The 17,783-nt window shown below is 50.4% G+C and overlaps 1 long non-coding RNA gene across 1 annotated transcript; it reads left to right on the forward strand.

The window, feature by feature from the left end:
- The first annotated feature begins 265 nt into the window (after positions 1-265).
- Positions 266-17,549, forward strand: LOC122693280. The gene is made up of 3 exons (XR_006340844.1): positions 266-400; positions 5,923-5,927; positions 17,540-17,549. It is a non-coding gene; the product is annotated as an uncharacterized LOC122693280 (long non-coding RNA).
- Positions 17,550-17,783: the final 234 nt, after the last annotated feature.

Below are 17,783 nucleotides of genomic sequence, written 5' to 3' on the forward strand. Positions count from 1 at the left end.
ATCAATTTTGAATATTCCAGACCCAGTGGAGCCACATGGAGAAGCTGGTGAGAAAGCTGGGGGCCTGGGGCCCCCTGGAGGGAGCCAAAGGGGATCGGCATTCCCACTGCTCTGTTCATCCCTCCCTCACCTGCTTCCTCCTTCCCAGTCCATCCTGGACCCCGCACATGCTCTAGAATAAGCCCACAGTGGTTCACGCAAGTATTAGTCACTCAGTCGTGTCCGACTGTTGTGACCCCACAAACTGTAGCCCGCCAGGCTTCTTTGTCCATGGGATGCTCCAGGCAAGAATACTGGAGTGGACTGCCATTCCTTTCTCCAGAGGATTTTCCCGACCCAGGGATCGAACTCAGATCTCCTGCATTGCAGGCAGACTCTTTATCATTTGAACTACAGGGAAGTCTACTTCGCACAGGCTGTTCTTTATTCCTAAAATTCCCTTCCCCTCACTTCCTACCCAGATAATCCCGAGTCATCTCTCAAGTCTCCATCTAAGATGACATTCTGGGAAAGGCTCCCCTGACCCGTCCAGGAACGGAGAGACGGGGGCGTTCCTGCCTTGTCGTCCCACAGGCCACCAGACCCCCACGAAGAGCCCTCATGGGTCTGCCTTGAGGCTGTCTGTATCTGCTTGCTTCTCCGCCTCTCCCCTTGGACTGCGGGGCAGGGGGGTGGTGGGGCTGGAGTCTTGGTGCGGGCCCTGTTCACTCCGGGTCCTTAGGTCCTAGGATAACAAGAGCATAGAGATGTGTCCAGAGGTGGTTTGTTGTTGCTTTTTTTTTTTTTTTCGAGTGAATGAGGAAAGTGGGAGAGAAAGAAAGAAACAGAGAGAGAAAGAGATACAGGAAGGAAGGAGGAGGGGAGGCATGGAGGGAGGACTGGGGAAAAAAAAGAAAGAAAGAAATTTGGTGCACAAAACCATGGGCCTCATTTCTTTCCAGCCAGGGTACCTTTTACAGCACCATCATGGGAATAAGCCTCAGAAAAATTAAGATAGTTCCCTGAGGTTCCCCTGGCAGGTGAGAAGCAGGGCCCACCCTTGGTGCTCTTTTGCTGTCAAATAGACCACGCTTGGCAAAGGGGAGGGACCCGGAGTTGGAGTCCGGAGGTCCGGCTTGCAGGTCCCTCTGGGGCCACAGAGAAACCCTGTTCTCCTCTCTGGGCCTCAGTTTCTGTATCTGTAAAGTGGGAGAAGCAGCGTCCAGATGCCTGTTCTGGGGATGGCCAGGGGCACATTCACGGAGGAGGGGAGCCTGTGTGGGAGACGGGACACATTCTAGACAAAGGCAGGGGCCCTGGACCCAGGGGGCTGGGGAACAGGAGGGAAAGAGGCTGGAGCGCCGGCAGGAAGTGGAGGACGGGGGGAGCCCTGCATGTCCAGGTGGGGCCCATTCCTCTCTTCGACCTTGGCTCTGACCTCAAGATGTTTCCCCACCTCTCGGGATCTGAACGCACAATTCCGTCCCTCCAGATCTGCGAAGAAAACATCTCCTGGCCCCGGTTGCATTGCACTCTCCTAGCCAAATCTCTGAGCTCAGTTCACTCGAGGCAAAATATTTGGACACCAGGAAAGCATTAAGTAATTGGTGGATTTTTTTTTTTCCGCCTTTTCCACTTGCGTCTGTTTGTTTCCTGCAGGGTTGCCTGACACCAGGCAGCCTTGAACTTGGTCCTGTTCCCTCCACAACAGGGACCCGGGGCTCAGCCCAGGGTGTGAATCCTGGAGCAGGGGCCTGCCTGGTGGCCAAGGTACACAGACGGCGGCAGGTGCTGGAGAGACCCTGAGGGTCTTTAGGGGAAGTGAGAAAGGTGGAACAGGCCCCTCAAAACCCCAACAGACTGTAGCCCCAGCATGCAGACTGATCAGCGGATCAAAAGAGCAACTTACTCGGAGAAAACACCCCCTGCTAGCTCCACCGAGGACAGTGATGAGCCTGGGGGTCCTGGACCTGCGAGACCCCGCCAGGCTCTGCCTCTTCCAGCCTTGCACAGGTCACTTCATCTCTTTTGCATCTCTGATTTTGGATTGTTGTGATGGCTGCCCGGTGGAGCAAATAAAAACACATGTTTGAATTTCAGAGATGATGAATAGTGTTTTTAGAGTAAGTATATCTCATGCAACATTTGGGATATACTTATACTAAAAAAAAATACTCTGTTGCTCTGAAACGCAAACTTAATGGAGCATCTTGTATGTTATCCAGCTCCTCCAGCTGCTGTAACAATAAAGCGAAATGATGTGCACATAAACTTCCTGGCGTGCCCAGCTCCACAGGAAGTGACCAAACCCCGGTAGCCATTTCTATGAGTCAGATCAGGAATACTAAGTATTAAACATGGATGCTAATTAGTACTAGCTAGCTGTTACTTAGCGAGTTGTTAATATTAGCCAGATCAAACCAGATGATCCTAAAGGAAATCAACCCTGAATATTCATCGGAAGGACTATTGCTAAAGCTGAAGCTCCAATATTTTGGCCACCTGATGCAAAGAGCCGACTCACTGGAAGAGACCCTGATGCTGGGAAAGACGGAAGGCAAAAGGGGAAGGCGGGGGCAACAGAGGATGAGATGGTTAGACAGCGTCACTGATTCAATGGGCATGAATGTGAGCAAACTCCAGGAGATGGTGGAGGAGCCTGGCGTGCAGCCGTCCATGGGGTCGCGAAGGGTCGGACACGGCTTAGAGACTGAACAACAGCGACAGTCATTCTTGGTTCATGTTAGCTAATATTAATGAGTTAATACCAATATGAAAACACATCATTTACTGGCTGGTGTGTCTGAGACACGCCCTTTGCATTATTTCCTTTCCATCAGAGCACGAAGGGCAGGAAGTGAGAACTCTGTCTCCGTTTTACTGCCGCGAATCCCAAGACCCGGACAGACGAAGCGCTGCACAAGCTGCGACCTAGACGGTCGGCAGTCTGGAGGGCTGCTCTGGAGCCCTGCACAGGTCGCCTCCTCGACGACCTCACTGACTCTCGGACCATTAGTCTCCTGTGACAGAGATCTCTATTTTGCAAACAGGGGGACGGAGCCCTAAGTCTCGCCCAAGGTCACACAGTTCATCAGTGGCTGAATAAAGCTTCACCCCCAGACAGCCTGGCTCCATCTCGACCCCAGGCTGCCTCTCCAGCCTCCTATACAGAGAGGATGAGGGCTTCCCTGGCAGGTCAGGGGTAAAGAAGCGGCCTGCCAATGCAGAAGACTCGGATCCGATTCCTGGGTCAGAAAGGCCCCCTGGAGGGAAGGCAACCCACTCTAGGATTCTTGCCTGGGAAATCCATAGACAGAGGAGCCTGGTGGGCTACAGTCCCTGGGGTCTCAAAGAGCCGAACGCGACTTAGCGATTAAACAGCAACAGCAAACTGGGAAATAGGTTCCAAGACAGAAGACGGGGTGTGCAGCACAAGCGCCCGGGGCGTGTCACTAGCTATATCTCATTTAATCTTCCCTCTTCCCACTTCAGATGGGGCCAGAGGCGGGTGCTGGAGGGACCTGGGGTCGCTCAAAGGATAGAGGAAGTGGGTGGGAAGGGGTCAGCAGGTGGAGTCCAGGTACCCACTTCTTCTTCCAACAGAGAAATTCTAACCCTTCCTGGCTGTGTGACCTTGGGCAAGTTACTTGGCCTCTCTGGGCCTGGGTCTCCTCTCTGTAAAAGGGGTGTGATAACCAGACTTTCCATTAGGACCACTGTAGTCACGAAATGGCTCAGTCCATGCTAATTGCTTAGCACCGTGCCTCCCAGAACATAGACACCACAAAATAAATGTGAGCAGTTGTGGTCATTTTTATGCATCTGTCTTAGTTTGGGCTCCTTCAGGGCTGAGCTTGAGATGAGGACTCCAGAGCAGGTGGCTCCTGTAGTGGGGTGAACTCAGGATGGCCACACAGAGGGATGGGCAGGGGGACAGGGAAGGGAAGAAACCAACACAGATGTGCGAACCAGCAGAGGTCTGCTTTGGACAACTGGAAGCTCAGGTCCTGCTGGGGATCTCCTGGGGACTGTATGAGGGCAGGCCTCAGAGCTGTCCCACCCTGGGCCGAGGAAGCTGGGGTGTTTATCCTCCAGCTCCTGTCAGCTATTGGTTGAGGGCTGCTCCCAGGAATGTGAGCTCCCCAACATCCCTGGCCTGACCCCCTGCTCAGGCTGTGAACCTGGAGAGAGCGCTTGGGCAAAGGCAGTAGCCGGCTATAGGGCCAGGGGGCTTGGGGACAGTGAGTGACCAGCAGACCTGGGCAGGGCACTGACCACATCTATTCAGCACCTCTGGATGGTTTGATTTAATTCAAATTAAAAACATCTTTGAGACTTCCCTGGTGGTCCAGTGGTTAAAAAGTCACCTGCCGGTGCAAGGGACATGGGTTCAACCCCTGGTCCAGGAAGATCCCACTTGCCATGGAGCAACTGAGCCCTTGCATCACAACTACTGAAGCCCTGGTGCCTAGCGCCCACGGCGTGCCACCAGAGAAACTGCTGCAGTGAGAAGACTGCGCTCTGTAACTGGAGGGCAGGCTCTGCTTGCTGCAACTAGAGAAACCCCTGGGCGGCAACAGAGACCCAGGGCAACCGAAGAGTAAAAATACACAAATAAGATTTAAAAAGCATCCTCTGCTAAAACGGTAACAAGACCACAACAGTAACATCAGTTCAGGCTAAAAACCAGGGACTTGATTTGACACGCAGTCCAGTGCTTTTTTCCAAAGACGGGGTGCCTAGCTGTCCAGAGACACAGCCCAGACCTACCTCTGCTGCAAGAAGGATGTGCGGCAGCTATTGGAGTTCCAGGAGCCGGAGCTGCTGAGGGAAGAGGATGCTGTCTGGCCTGCAGGCCAGCACATCCCACTGAGGCAGAGGCGCACCCATAACACAGGCCGGATGTCCTGCAGTGGCTGGCTGAAGACAGGGCCTGTCGGGGACCAGCACTCAGCTTTGATTTAGCTTCTGAGCCAAGGTTGAAAAGCAAAAAGAGGAGAGGCGGCTCCATCCGACTGGACAAAAGTACTCTCTATGTAGTTGGGCCACCAGTGAATCCATCCACCCTGGAGAAAGAAGAGGATTACTATTTAGATTACTTATTAAAATATCTTCCATGGGTCTGTTGCTTTTATATGGATCACCTCATTATGTCCCCCCACTCACTTAAACATAGGTATTGCCTGTATGCCCATTTTCATAATGGGCAAGTGAGAGAGAAAGCAACTTACTTAAGGCTACACAGCAAGCAATGGTCAGAGCTGGGATGAGAACCCAGAACTAGGAACAAGCAGCCTCCTCCCCAACACAGGCAGTGGGAATTAAAGTTGCTTGAGGTCACTCTGGGGGTCAGTGAAGCTCAGTAGTTGGCCTGGAGCCTCTGGGATCAGATGACTTATTTCCAGACTCTCTGGTCTTCACAGGCTATGTGCTTCATCAAGTGATATAAGCTCTCTGGGACTCAGTTTCCTTCTCTCTCAAATGGGGACGTGAAGAGTAGGTGCTTTCCTGGGTGGTTATCAGAGCAGTCAAGTCTCTAGAGTAACTGATGCTCCAAAAATATTCCATCCCTCTAGGGGGAACCGATATTTTGCAGGGGATCTTGGAGGCAGAAAAAAATGAGCTTTCAATGGTGGGAGCCCAGTCGTAGTGATGGTCAGATGTGAGAGGCCTGCTAAGCCCGCCTGTGGGCCTGCCCCAGCTCACCACCAACCCCTATCGGAGGCTCCTTTCTCCCAGGGCTTCTTAGAGGGAATCCCAGGGTCCCGCCCAGAGCAGGTGGCGGACAGCTTCCTCGGCATCCTGTCACCCAGCGGGCCCTCGCTACATGGCATGCAGGTTCTGTCCTAAGCACCTCCCTGGATTTTTAACTACAACCCCTGAGCGAGAGGCTCTTAACATTGCCATTTTACATGGGAGCAAACCAAGGCTCAGAGAGGCAAGGTCCTGTCAGCTACAAATTGGCACTTGCCATTGGCACTTGCCATCTCTACAAGGATTAAATCATGAGCTGCTGCAGCTGCTGACTTTCAACACCCCTGATAGGAGTTCAGGGTGGGGAGCAGAAATGAGGCACTCCGTGCTCTGGGAAAACTTGGCAGAACAGGTCTTCAGATAGTTGGATATTTTCAGGAGATGATTTGTGAGTCCAGTTCTTGTATCTCCTCATATCTAGAAAAGTGCTAAAATCCTTCACACTGATGTCTGCTACTCATGACTAACAGCAACCTTCATGGGACTAGCAGAAACTTGCAAAAAAAAATATGTGCTTGGGACTTCCCTGGCCATCCAGTAGTTAAAACTCCTCACTTCCAAAGCAAAGGAGATGGGTGGAATTCCTGGTCAGGGAACTAAGATCCCACATGCCACTTGGCAATAAAGAAAGAAATAAAGGTCATCATAGATCACTCCTATCTTTTTTTAAAAAAAAGATATTGATTGCATGTACTGCCTCTTCACCTATATCACGTATATACTGACCTCCCCCCTCTACTTCTTTGGAGCAGTTTCTCAGTTATCTGAAATGCTGTCTGCTGGGCTATAGTTCTCATTTTGCCCCAAATAAAACTTAACTCACAAATTCTCATGTTGGGTATCTTTTTTTTTTTAAGTCATCAGTTGCTTGCCCAAGTCACACAGCTGGTAAACACTGGAGTCAGAGATCCAGCCCAGGACCACCCATCTCCAGAGCCCAAGAGTCTATGCACCACCAGCTAAACTAGGAAATGTGGATTTGTTCCTGCCAATTGGCTGGGGAAGACACACGGAAAGTGGTCACCTTGCAAAGGCAGACGGTGACCCCATGGTCCTGCCAGGTAGGACCAGGGAGATGCTGGTCACAGCTCGTCAGCTGGACTGGATGCCGCTTGTTGTCCTGCTGGGCGTTTAGTGTCTCAGTGGAAAGCAAATTCACAGGCCTCACAATTCCCAGAGCCTCTGGCCTAGTCAGGCCACACCCTCCCCCGCTGTCCCTGCAAGCCCCAACGTTAAGTACAGCTCTGTTCAAAACATTCTGTCTCCATGAGCACATCACCCAGATGCTCAGACCTTGCAAGATTCAGGAAGTCATCTGTACATGAAAAGAGAGAGAGAGAATTAAAAAAAAAAGAAGGAAAGAAAGAAAGAAAAAGAGAGTGAGTGATTTCATTCTGGACACCGGGCCACGTTAGCTCATGGCCCAGTTTTCTGGGTCAAGGATGGAGGTGCATGATACTCTTATGCAAGGCATTTGGCCACTGAGAGGCTTGAGTTCCTAAAGATTATTATTTTAACAAACCCAGCTTTGACGTGTCCAAAGGCAGCGGGAGGCTCTGAAGGGTTTTCCAAGAAAGCGTGTGTTTCTTGGGGTTATTATTTCAGACTCAAGTTCAGGGAGGGAGACTGTTTTGCTCAACTCGTGTTTCTGGAAAAACAGGCTCTTGGAAAGTGTTGGACGAGGTGGGCAGGATGTGGACTGGAGAGCTGCTGGCCTGGGGAGCGGGGGACGGGAGGAGCGTGGGAGGAGAGGGGCCGGCCCTCCTCAGTGGCCTCTTCTTGGGCTGGGACTCGGGAGCCTGGCCCCCGTCCGAGGGTCTGAAGGTCTGAGGGAGGAGGCGCTTGAAGACAAGAGTTGGTTGATGTCTCTGCTGCCTCAGTCTTGAGGAATATGCCTTGTCCAGCCAGCCTTCCCCCTCTGGAGCAGGGACGATGGGAGAGGAACAGACAGTGGGAGCAAACTGACATCTTGGTTAGCTTTGCAAGGCATAAGCTGAGGCCTTGGGGTGCTGCCCACATCCCTGGACCACTGTGGGCCTCAGTTGCCCCACTGGAGTCAAGAGCTTGGAGAGAGTCTGTGCTCCAGTCCCTCCAACTTCTCCCCAGTCTCTTCCTCCTGCACTGGGCTCCAACCTTCCACACTTCATTCAGATCCTGGAAGTCCCACGGTCCTACCAGATTCAGGGCATTTGCTCCTGCCTAGAACCCTCCTCTTTGTCTTACCTCACTCCTGTCTCATCCTCCGGGTGTTACTTAGATCTCACCTCCTCGGGAAAGTCTTCCTCAATCCCCCAAACCACCTCTGGGACCGCCTGCATTAATTACTTGGCCAGTGTATGTCTCACCCACACTGAGGTCATGAACCACAGTCACCTTGTTCACTGTGGCCTCCCTGGCATCTGGCCTGACACACAGTAGGTGCTCAACAAGCGAATGGGAACATTCCCATTTGTGCATGCCCAAGGGTGGGGGCAGAGCTCAGACTGGGTCTACCAGACTCCAGGCCTATGGTTAGCACGTGTCCCCAGGCAGGTACCAGACAGAGTGAAGGACAGATGGAGACACCTTCAGTTTAGGAATGTGTGGAAGGCCACGCTCCAAGGAAGGATGCTTTTGCACCAACGGGGCATCCCTGGAGGCCACCAGCCAATCAAAACACGAGCTTCAAAAGGCAGGGCGTGATTGGCCGAGGGTGGACCAGTCGTGCTGGCTCATGGACTCCGTTCTCCCCGAGCTTCCTGCGCTTTCTCTCGTTCCCGGGCCTCATTCCAGGCATCACCCGAATCCGCGGGGCGGAGATCCCTCCAACAGTCTCCCGCCTAGGCCAGGATCCCACCCGGGGACCGCGTGTTTTCACTCCTTTCTTGCTCCTGGAGCCGGTTCCTCGCGGGACCCGCCATGCTTTCAAGCCCAGAGGTGAGTCATCGCCCCGTCACGTGTCCCGGTGAATGTCAAGTGTCTCCCTCTTCAGAGCCTCGCGCCCTGGACTTTGTTTTATGGGGCTGGGCTGTCTGGGGCCGCCGCCGATTTCATCCATCAAGCCGGGACCGTTCCAACAGTAATGCTGAATTTATAGAAGTGGTTAAGCAAAGTGTTGACAATATGGACGGCGTGTTTCTGATTAACACGGCGATTCCGAGGGAAACTGCCAACTGTGGGGAAGTCAGTAAAACACAGCAGCGATTTCCCAGGCTCGGTGAGCTCCGGCCTCGACATCACGGGATTAACAGATGTTGCGCAAGGAACTTGCAAAGCGTTTGGAGGCGTCGCTTGACGGAGAATGTAGGCTTATACACAAACCAGAGCTCCTCTCTCTCCCCTCCTCTGTCTCTTTCTCGCTCTGTCCTTCTCTTTAGAGATTAAATCTGGATTCTCTTTCGGCCTAATAAGAATTTCCACTGAAAAATGCTGTCAGCTTCGGCGATGCTTCCAGAACAGTGCCTCTAACACCCCGCCCCCCTTTCCAAACAGCCAACATATGTAGAATATTTCCTGGGTCCCAGATATTTCACCAAATCATCTCGTGTCATCCACGTCGCAAGGTAGAAACCGTGACTATCTGCATTTTAAAAATAACTTTTTAGCTTGAAATAGTTTGACTCATATGAAGTTGCCAGAAAAGGCCAGAGAGTTCCCATGCACACCTCCCTCCCTCTCCCTCGATGATGATAATATCTCACATAGTCACAGTACATTGTCCAAACCGGGACACAGATTTTGCTACAGTGCTACACACCTTATTTGGAGTTTATTAGTTTGTACATACATTCTTTACATCTGTATCTATCTCTCTACTGACCTCTCTGTCTACCTATCTCATGTTGTGTGTGTGTGTTTGTGTGTATGTGTATAGACAGATAATGTCATCTCTATCTATTCTCTGTCTGGCTACCTACCATCTCATGCTGTGTGTGTATATGTATGTACAGATAGACAGCGTCATCTATCTATCCATCCACCCACCTATCTGTTCATCCACCCACTCCAACCATCTAATTACTTATCTACTCCCATTGTGTGTATGTGTGTTTGTGTGTGTATATGTGTAGACAGATAGATACTATTATCTATCTATCCGGTTCTATGACATTTTATCACAGCTATAGAATAAAAGAGCTTCCCAGGTGGCTCAGTGCTAAAGAATCCACCTGCCAATGCAGGAGACACAGATTTGATTCCTGGGTCGGGAAGATCCTCTGGAGGTGGAAATGGCAGCCCACTCCAGCATTCTTGCCTGAGAAATCTCATGGGCGGAGGAGCCTGGCGGGCTGCAGTCCAGGGACACCTCTGAGCGTCTGTGCGTACAGAGAATAGAAGCACCGTCTCACTGAGATTACACACAGCTTTGCCCTGACAAGGAAACGCTCTCAGACCACCCTGTAACAGTCACATACTCCCTTTGACCCCCATCCCTGGAAGACACTGTAATGTTGTCATTTAAAAAATGTTATGCAAATGAAACCACACAGCATAAAGCTCTGAGTGGCTTTCTGCCCTCAGCAAAATGCCCCTGACATCCATCCAAGTTTATGTGGGTATCCGTAATCCTTCCTTTTTGTTGCTGAGTAGTATTCCAGTGGAGATGTACCTCCATTTATCCATCACCCAACGAAGGATGACCTGGTTGTTTCCAGTCTGGGGTTTTTATGCATAAAGTGCTACAAACACCCAAGCACAGGTTTTTATGCGCTTGTTTTCACTTGACAGATGAGGTAACTGATTTGAGCAAGGTGCAATGATTTGGCCAAGGACATGCAGCCAGCAATTTGAGGGAAGTCTTGAACTCAGATGGGAACTCCAAAGGCTGCAAGGCTGTAAATAAACAGTACTTATAAGTAATTAACCCTAAGAAGGTAATTAACGCTCCAGGAAGATGCACTGAGTTTATCCTCTGGTTTTATATTCCTATAAGAATATGCCATGAGCCCCTCCAGGGCCTGTAAGACAAGTTGGAGAGTCAGATCTCACAGGGTCAAAATCCATCACTTGACTTTGGCACGCACAGGTTTCCCAGTACAGCCTCCGGTTCTCCTCCACCCTTCTCTGGCTCATCAGAAAGCCACTCGCTGCTCCTCTGGAACAGCCTGTTTCCAGTCGCCTTGGTTCGACTCACAGGGTCCCTCTGCCCCTGCCTGCCCCACCACACTGGCTGCAGCTCATACCTCTCTCTTCCTTTAGTGAGTACCTCTCCTTGGAGAGGCTGTTTCATCCTCCTGCACCACCAACCCCCACCCCCCGCCCCCCAGAGACATTCATGGCTCCATGAATATTTATCTGCTTCTATAAACATGCATCTATTCATTGAGCAAAGCTCCCTGAAGACCAAGGCTGTGCCAGGCATGGAGCTGAACCCGGGGAAGCAGAAATAAATAATCTATAACCTCTGAGCTCAGCCTTGGATAAGTCAGTCTGCAGACAGAAACACACACCAGACCGAGGGAGGCTTGGTGATGTGGAGCCCTGAGTTCAAGTCCTGGATGGGCTGTGTCTTAGTATGCTCACACTGCGCTAACAAAAGACCATACCTGGGGGCCTAAAGAATAGAAATGTGTTCTTTTGTAGTTCTAGAGGCTGCAAGTCCAAGATCAAGGTTCCAGCTGACTTGGTTTCTGGTGTGTGGACTGCAGTCCTGGTTCACAGATGGTCACCTTCTTGCTAAGTGCTCACATAGCCCTTCTTTGCTGCAAGTGCATGGAGGGAGAGAGGGGAAGCGGGGGAGAGAAAAAGAGGAATGGAAAGAGACAGTGAGAGAGAGGAAGAGAGAGGGAGAGAGGTAGGGGGAGAAGGGAGAATGAGGGAGAGAGACAGAGAGGGAGAGAGGGGAGGAAGAGAGAGACAAAGGGCAAGGCAGGGAGTACTCGGGTGTCTCTTCCTATAAGGACACAAACCATCAGATCAGGGCCCCACCCTTATGACCACCTTTCACTTTAATCACCTCCTTACAGGCCTATCTCTAAACACCCTCACACTAAGGGTTAAAATTTCAACATATGAATCTGGGCGGGGGACACTCTTTGGTGGTGGGACTTCCGTGGGCTGGTTTTCCACTGTCTGCCCCACCTTCTTTCAAGAGTTCCATGAAGAGGCATGGAAATGATTGATGACTCAGATGCGCTTTCTCCCCAGACTGGCTCCCCAAAGTGAGGGGCTGCCCCCCAGCCCTCCCCTTGATCTCCTGGGGCAGCCAGACCTAAGATGTCTGAGTCACCGGGAGCAGGTGTCCTGTTTCGTTCCCGCCGCAAGGGAGGAAGTCCAGGTGCTTTGCAGTCTGCAGCCTGGGCCCCTGGAGAGAACAGCATCCGACTGGAGTTAGGGGGGCTCGGGGGGGTGACAACAGAGGGCCCCCGGGAGGGACTGACCTGAGGTTCTGCGGCTCCATAAACAGCCGAGGCAGCCCACACTCCCACCTGTGGCTGAGCTTCCTCCCAGAACCGTTCATGCTTGTTCTGCATCTGATTCCGCCCCACCCCCCTCCTGTGGCCTCCCGCTCCCCATAAAACTCAATCTCCTTTTGTTTTCAATTCAATTAAGGGCCAATAATTCCACCCACAAGGCCACACATTGAAAGTGCTGTCAATAAACCAGCTGTGGGCAAATACAGGGCTGCCTGGGGAGGGGAGGGATGCAGAGACATCTCTGGGGTCCCGGTCCAGGGGAGTATAGAGAAGGAGAAGGAGAAAAGAGCCCCTGGTGGGAGTCTGTCCCGAGTTCTAGACCTGACAGTGTCACTTGTTTGTTGTGTGACCTTGGCCAGCAGCGGCCCTCCCTGGGCCTCAGTTCCTCCATCTGTAAAATGGGACCAAGACGTACTATTGTGGGTTTTTTTAATCTCTTTTTTTCTACTTACCTAGACTGTATGATTATTTCGGTGCTAATTTAATAACTGACTAAAAACCAGCCACACCCATTGACCCAGCCAGAGGGGCCTGTTTGTAGAATCTGTCCGCCAAAATGTTTGCACAGATATGCAAAGACATTTGTCTAAGGATGTCCCTCACTATGGGGTTAAGTAAATTATGCTCCAGCTGCACCTTGGAATACCTTGCAACTCTTAGCGAGAATCGGGGTAGGGCTTCCCTGGTGGTCCACTGGTTAAGAATCCTCTTGCAGTGCGGGGGACACAGGTTCAACCCCTGGTCTGGGAAACTCCCACATGCTGCAGAGCAGCTAAGCCCATGTGTCACAGCTGTTGAACCTGTGCTCTAGAGCCTGGGAACCACAACTGCTGAGCCCAGGCACTGAAACAACCGAAGCCCGCACAGTCTAGAGCCTGTGCTCCGCGACGGGGAAAGCCGCTGCAGTGAGAAGCCCACACACCGCAACTGAAGAGTTGCCCCTGCTCGCTGCAACTAGAGAAAGCCGGTAGGCAGCAATGAAGGCCCACTACAGTCAAAAATAAAAACAAATAAAAATTTTTAAATGGTTGGGGTAAGATCTGCCTGTGGTATTATGAAAAGATGGTCGAAATACAGTTAAGGAAAAGTTGCAGAAATTTTATATACATATGTGTGTGTGCTAAGTTGCCTGAATCGTGTCTGACTCTTTGCAGCCCTATGGACTGTAGCCCACCAGGCTCCTCTGTTCATGGGATTCTCCAGGCAAGAATACTGGGTGGGTTGCCATGCCCTCCTCAAGGAGATCTTACCTACCCAGGGATGGAACCCGCCTCTCTTATGTTTTCTGCGTTGGCAGGTTACCACTAGCACCACCTGGGAAGCCAACATATATACATATATATGAACATAAATATGATGTAAATGTGTATTTCTTTAATTAGGAAACAAGTCATATTATAAACAGAATACAAATCAAAACAGAAACAAAAGTGATACTATAAGAGTGCAGTACTTGTGTGTGTGTGTGTGTCCTGAAAGACGTACATCACACTTTAAGATAATGGGGTTTCAAGTGGGGAGAGAGGAGGTAGGGACTTGCAAGTTTTCCAGTGAGTATAAATTACTTTATAATTAAAATCTATATAAACCTATAAAGCAGAATGAATACCTGCTTGTGGTTTGAGAACTGGAGCCTTGTGTTAAGGTAAAAGGAAGAATATTTAATTCCCACAACTCTGCGATAACCACTGTTGACATTTTTATGCATTTCCTTATGAGTCTCTTTCCCTATTCATGTACACATATATTTTTATAATAAAGTTGGAATTACACTCCATGAGAAATTTTGTTGCCTGCTTTTTCACTTAATGTTTTAGCATAAGGGTTTTCCCAGGTCATTAAATTCACCCTGTAATCGTGCTAGGAGGCCCCATGATGGGATGGCCACCTGTACGCTCCCGAGCCCTGTGTATGTTGGAATTACACATGAATCACCACTCTGCTCTGATGGACTGATGCTCTTGCAGGCCTGGGACGCCACGATCCCATCCTCTGCTGCATCACAGGATAGTAGGGTGTCAATAAATATTTGATGGATGATGAGTAAATGAATCAACAGACCATAAAATAGATGAACGTGCCTCCGTATAGCCCAAGGTATGTTTTTTTTCCAGGAGTCGTGTACGGATGCAAGAGTTGGACCATAAACAAGGCTGAGCACCAAAGAATTGATGCTTTTGAATTGCGGTGCTGGAGAAGACTCTTGAGAGTCCCTTGAACCGCAAGGAGATCAAACCAGTCCATCCTAAAGGAAATTGACCCTGAATATTTACTGGAAGGACTGTTGCTGAAGCTGAGGCTCCAATACTTTGGCCACCTGATGAGAAGAGTTGACTCATTGAAAAATTCCTGGATGCTGAGAAAGATTGAAGGTGAAAGGAGAAGGGGGCGGCAGAGACAAGAGGGCTGGATAGCATCATCGACTCAATGGTCATGAATGTGAGCAGACTCCTGGAGACTGTGAAGGACAAGGAAGCCTGGCGTGCCGCAGTCCATGGGGTTGCAAAGAGTCGGACATGACTTAGTGACTGAACAATAACAGGAAAAATTTTAAAATAGATGCCAAAGGGTGGCTGACGTGGAAACACTTCCCTGTTGTCAGGCTCCGAGGCTGGCTCCCATTCTTCATCTTTATAACGCAGGGCGATAAATTTTCCCACATCACAAATCTGAATGTAGCCAGGGCTCCATCTTCTCTCTTTCCAAACCTTTCATTTCATCTCTGATGCTCTGAGTCACTCCAGGGTGTGGGAAATCAGGCCCTCACCACCAAGCCTGGCTCTGCACACCGCCAAGACAAATTGCTGCGCTGGTCCCTGGAGGGGAGTGTCATTTCATCCACGTAAGAGGCTCTGATGGAAGCCGGGGAGCCACACAGCTGGGAGGTCACTCTTTCCCAAGGCAGCCGCCCTGCGGGAAGAGTCCACAGAAGTAACTGTGGGTGAGTTTGGATGGGATTCGCCATGCCCCACGGTGTCAATATGCAAACCCCAAAGTCCTTGACTCCCAGGGCTGAGCGGACGGCAGCCAACATCTAATAAAGGCCTCTGAGTCAGACATGATTTACATCTTGGGTTGAAAGCTTCAACTTAACAGAGCTGTGTTCAGATCCCACTTGGCCACTTCCCGTGACTTTGCACTCCATGAGCCTCAATTTCTTATCCCTAAAATGGGGACAATGATAGAAGCCATCTCTCAGGTCCTTGTGAAAGTTAAATGAGATAAGGCATGTCAAATCCTTAGCAAAATGCCCGGAACACGGGCATGATCAAGGTTGGCCATGACGGGAGCCTCTCTGGGGACTTTGGGATCAAATCTGTGCTCCTTCTTTGCTTGGTTAGTGAGGCCAACTCCATTTCATCAAATGTGTTTAGCACCCCTGCTTTTGCCTTTGTGGAAATATAGCTGCTATCAGAAGGAACCATGTGACTCTGCCTTGGCCATGGACTTCTGTTTTCCTGATGGTTTGGGCAGAGACACCGGTCCCCATGATCAAATGTGGGAGGCTGGGCTCCTGAATGGCAAGGGACTCAGGTCCCCAAAGGATCAGGTCTCCAGATGATCTCCAGTGATTGGAGTTTATACCGAATCTTACAAAGTGAAATTAACGGACAGCTATGAAAATCCTAGCTCTAGGTCCAAAATGTCAGCTCCTCAAATAACAACCATAGTTCACAATCTCACACTCTATGCCAAGAATTGTTCCCATGGCTTTGTGTACTTATCTTATTTAACTTTCACAATTTCTCTCTTGCCACAAGTTCTACAATTATCCTGATTTGCAGAGGAGGAAGCTGAGGCTTGGTTTCCACACCCCAGGATGTCCAGCTGGTAGACTGGTCGAGCAGATTCCAAGCCAGTGGAAGTGAAACTCTCAGCCCATACTCTTAGCCCATGTGCCATTCTAAATGACAGGGCTGTAATGTTTTGAATCGCACCAAAACAGAGGTTGGTTTGGGAATAGCAGAGAGGTTAATATTCCACTAAAGTCCTGATGCTTTCAAATTGTGGTACTGGAGAAAACTCCTTGGACAGCAAGGAGATCAAACCAGTCAATCCTAAAGGAAATCAACCGTGAATGTTCCCTGCAAGGACTGATTTTGAAGCTGAAGCTCTACTACTTTGGCCACCTGATGCAAACAGCCAACTCACTGGAAAAGACCCTGATGCTGGGAAAGACTGAGGACAGGAAGAGAAGGGGGCAACAGAGAATGCAATGATTGGTTGGAATCACGGACTCAATGGATATAAGTTTGAGCAAACTCTGGAAGACAGTGAAGGACAGAGAAGCCTGGCGTGCTGCAGTTCATGGGGTCCCAAAGAGTCGGACATGGCTTAGCAACTGAACAACAAGAACAAAGGCCTGAATCTCTGCCAAGAGGCTGGCTTTCATTCATTCCTGCATTTGTGCATGTAACAAGCATGAACTCAGAAGCTCCATGTGCCAGGTGCCCTGCTAAGCAGTGAATTTAGGGTGGACCAGCCAGAAACAGTTCTGTCCTCATGGGGCTCACAGTCTAGCAGGAGAGATGGATGATAAATGACTCCAGGTGAGTCCAGAACTCTAAGGGCTGTTACAAGGGACTCGGTATTCATCCAGAATTCTCTAGGCACCCTGGTGCTTTACCTGGCTGGACTCAGCCCCTTGTTGGAGGAATCCACACCTCTTTGCAATGATGTCACACGTACAGATGCTTAGCAATGGCACACAGCAAGTACCCAATGTCAACTGTGAACAGTGGTTAAAAATGCTGCCACTACAATTAACATGGATTGAGTTTTTGGACCCAGCAGGACAACTTTAAGGTTTATTTCTGTTCAACTTTAACGCATTAGAATCAGCAGACAGCTCTGCACACTCGTAACTCCTCGGAACAAAGACCCTCTGCCCTAACCTTGACGACGAGTGGGAGAGATTTGTTCTGGGTTATTGCTCATGATTCCCCTGATTCCAGGTCTCCAGGTCTCCTTCACCTCTGAACTTGTTTCAGGACGCAGCTTCCGATTCCTGCATCCGTCTGCACTCGGGCACCGCTAGTCCAAGGCTTCACTCGCATTCATCTGAATGTGACTGGAAATGTCATTGGCAACCAAAAGGGTAAATAAATATCCCTTTGGAAGGAAAAGAAATGCCTTAAACAAACTCAGTTAACTCTTAACAAGTGCCCTCACCCTTCGGGGGTCTCTGCACGTGAACACAGGTTGTCATTTTGTTCCCGTCGTTGGGCGCCCCTCGGATGCTCCGCTGGTCCCATGGTCCCGTTTCATGGACGAAGAGACGGGGCGGGCGCCGAGGGACGTGATTTGGCCCGCGGGAAGTCCTGGCCTGATGTGTGATGAATTTGTTCTCGGTCACAGCAGCTCCACCTGCTTGGAGCTGGGAATCTCATCAGGCAAGGTTTCCCTGGGAGTCCCTACCTTCCCCCTCAATCTCCCCCCACCAGCACTTGCAGGGATCACTATAAAAACTGCCTCTCACAAGGCGCTTCAGGGTTTCTGCTTTCCGGCCTTGCCTCGGGCCAGGAAACCCTGAGAAGACAAATGCTGCTGGGCCTTGTCTTGGGTGGGAAAGTTTTTAAGAACTCAAGAAAGCATTTATTTTATTCCCCACCCTCAGTTCAGTTCAGTTCAGTCACTCAGTCGTGTCCGACTCTT

This window comes from Cervus elaphus, chromosome 5, assembly GCF_910594005.1.
Source record: "Cervus elaphus chromosome 5, mCerEla1.1, whole genome shotgun sequence".
In the NCBI taxonomy this organism is placed as follows: domain Eukaryota; kingdom Metazoa; phylum Chordata; class Mammalia; order Artiodactyla; family Cervidae; genus Cervus; species Cervus elaphus.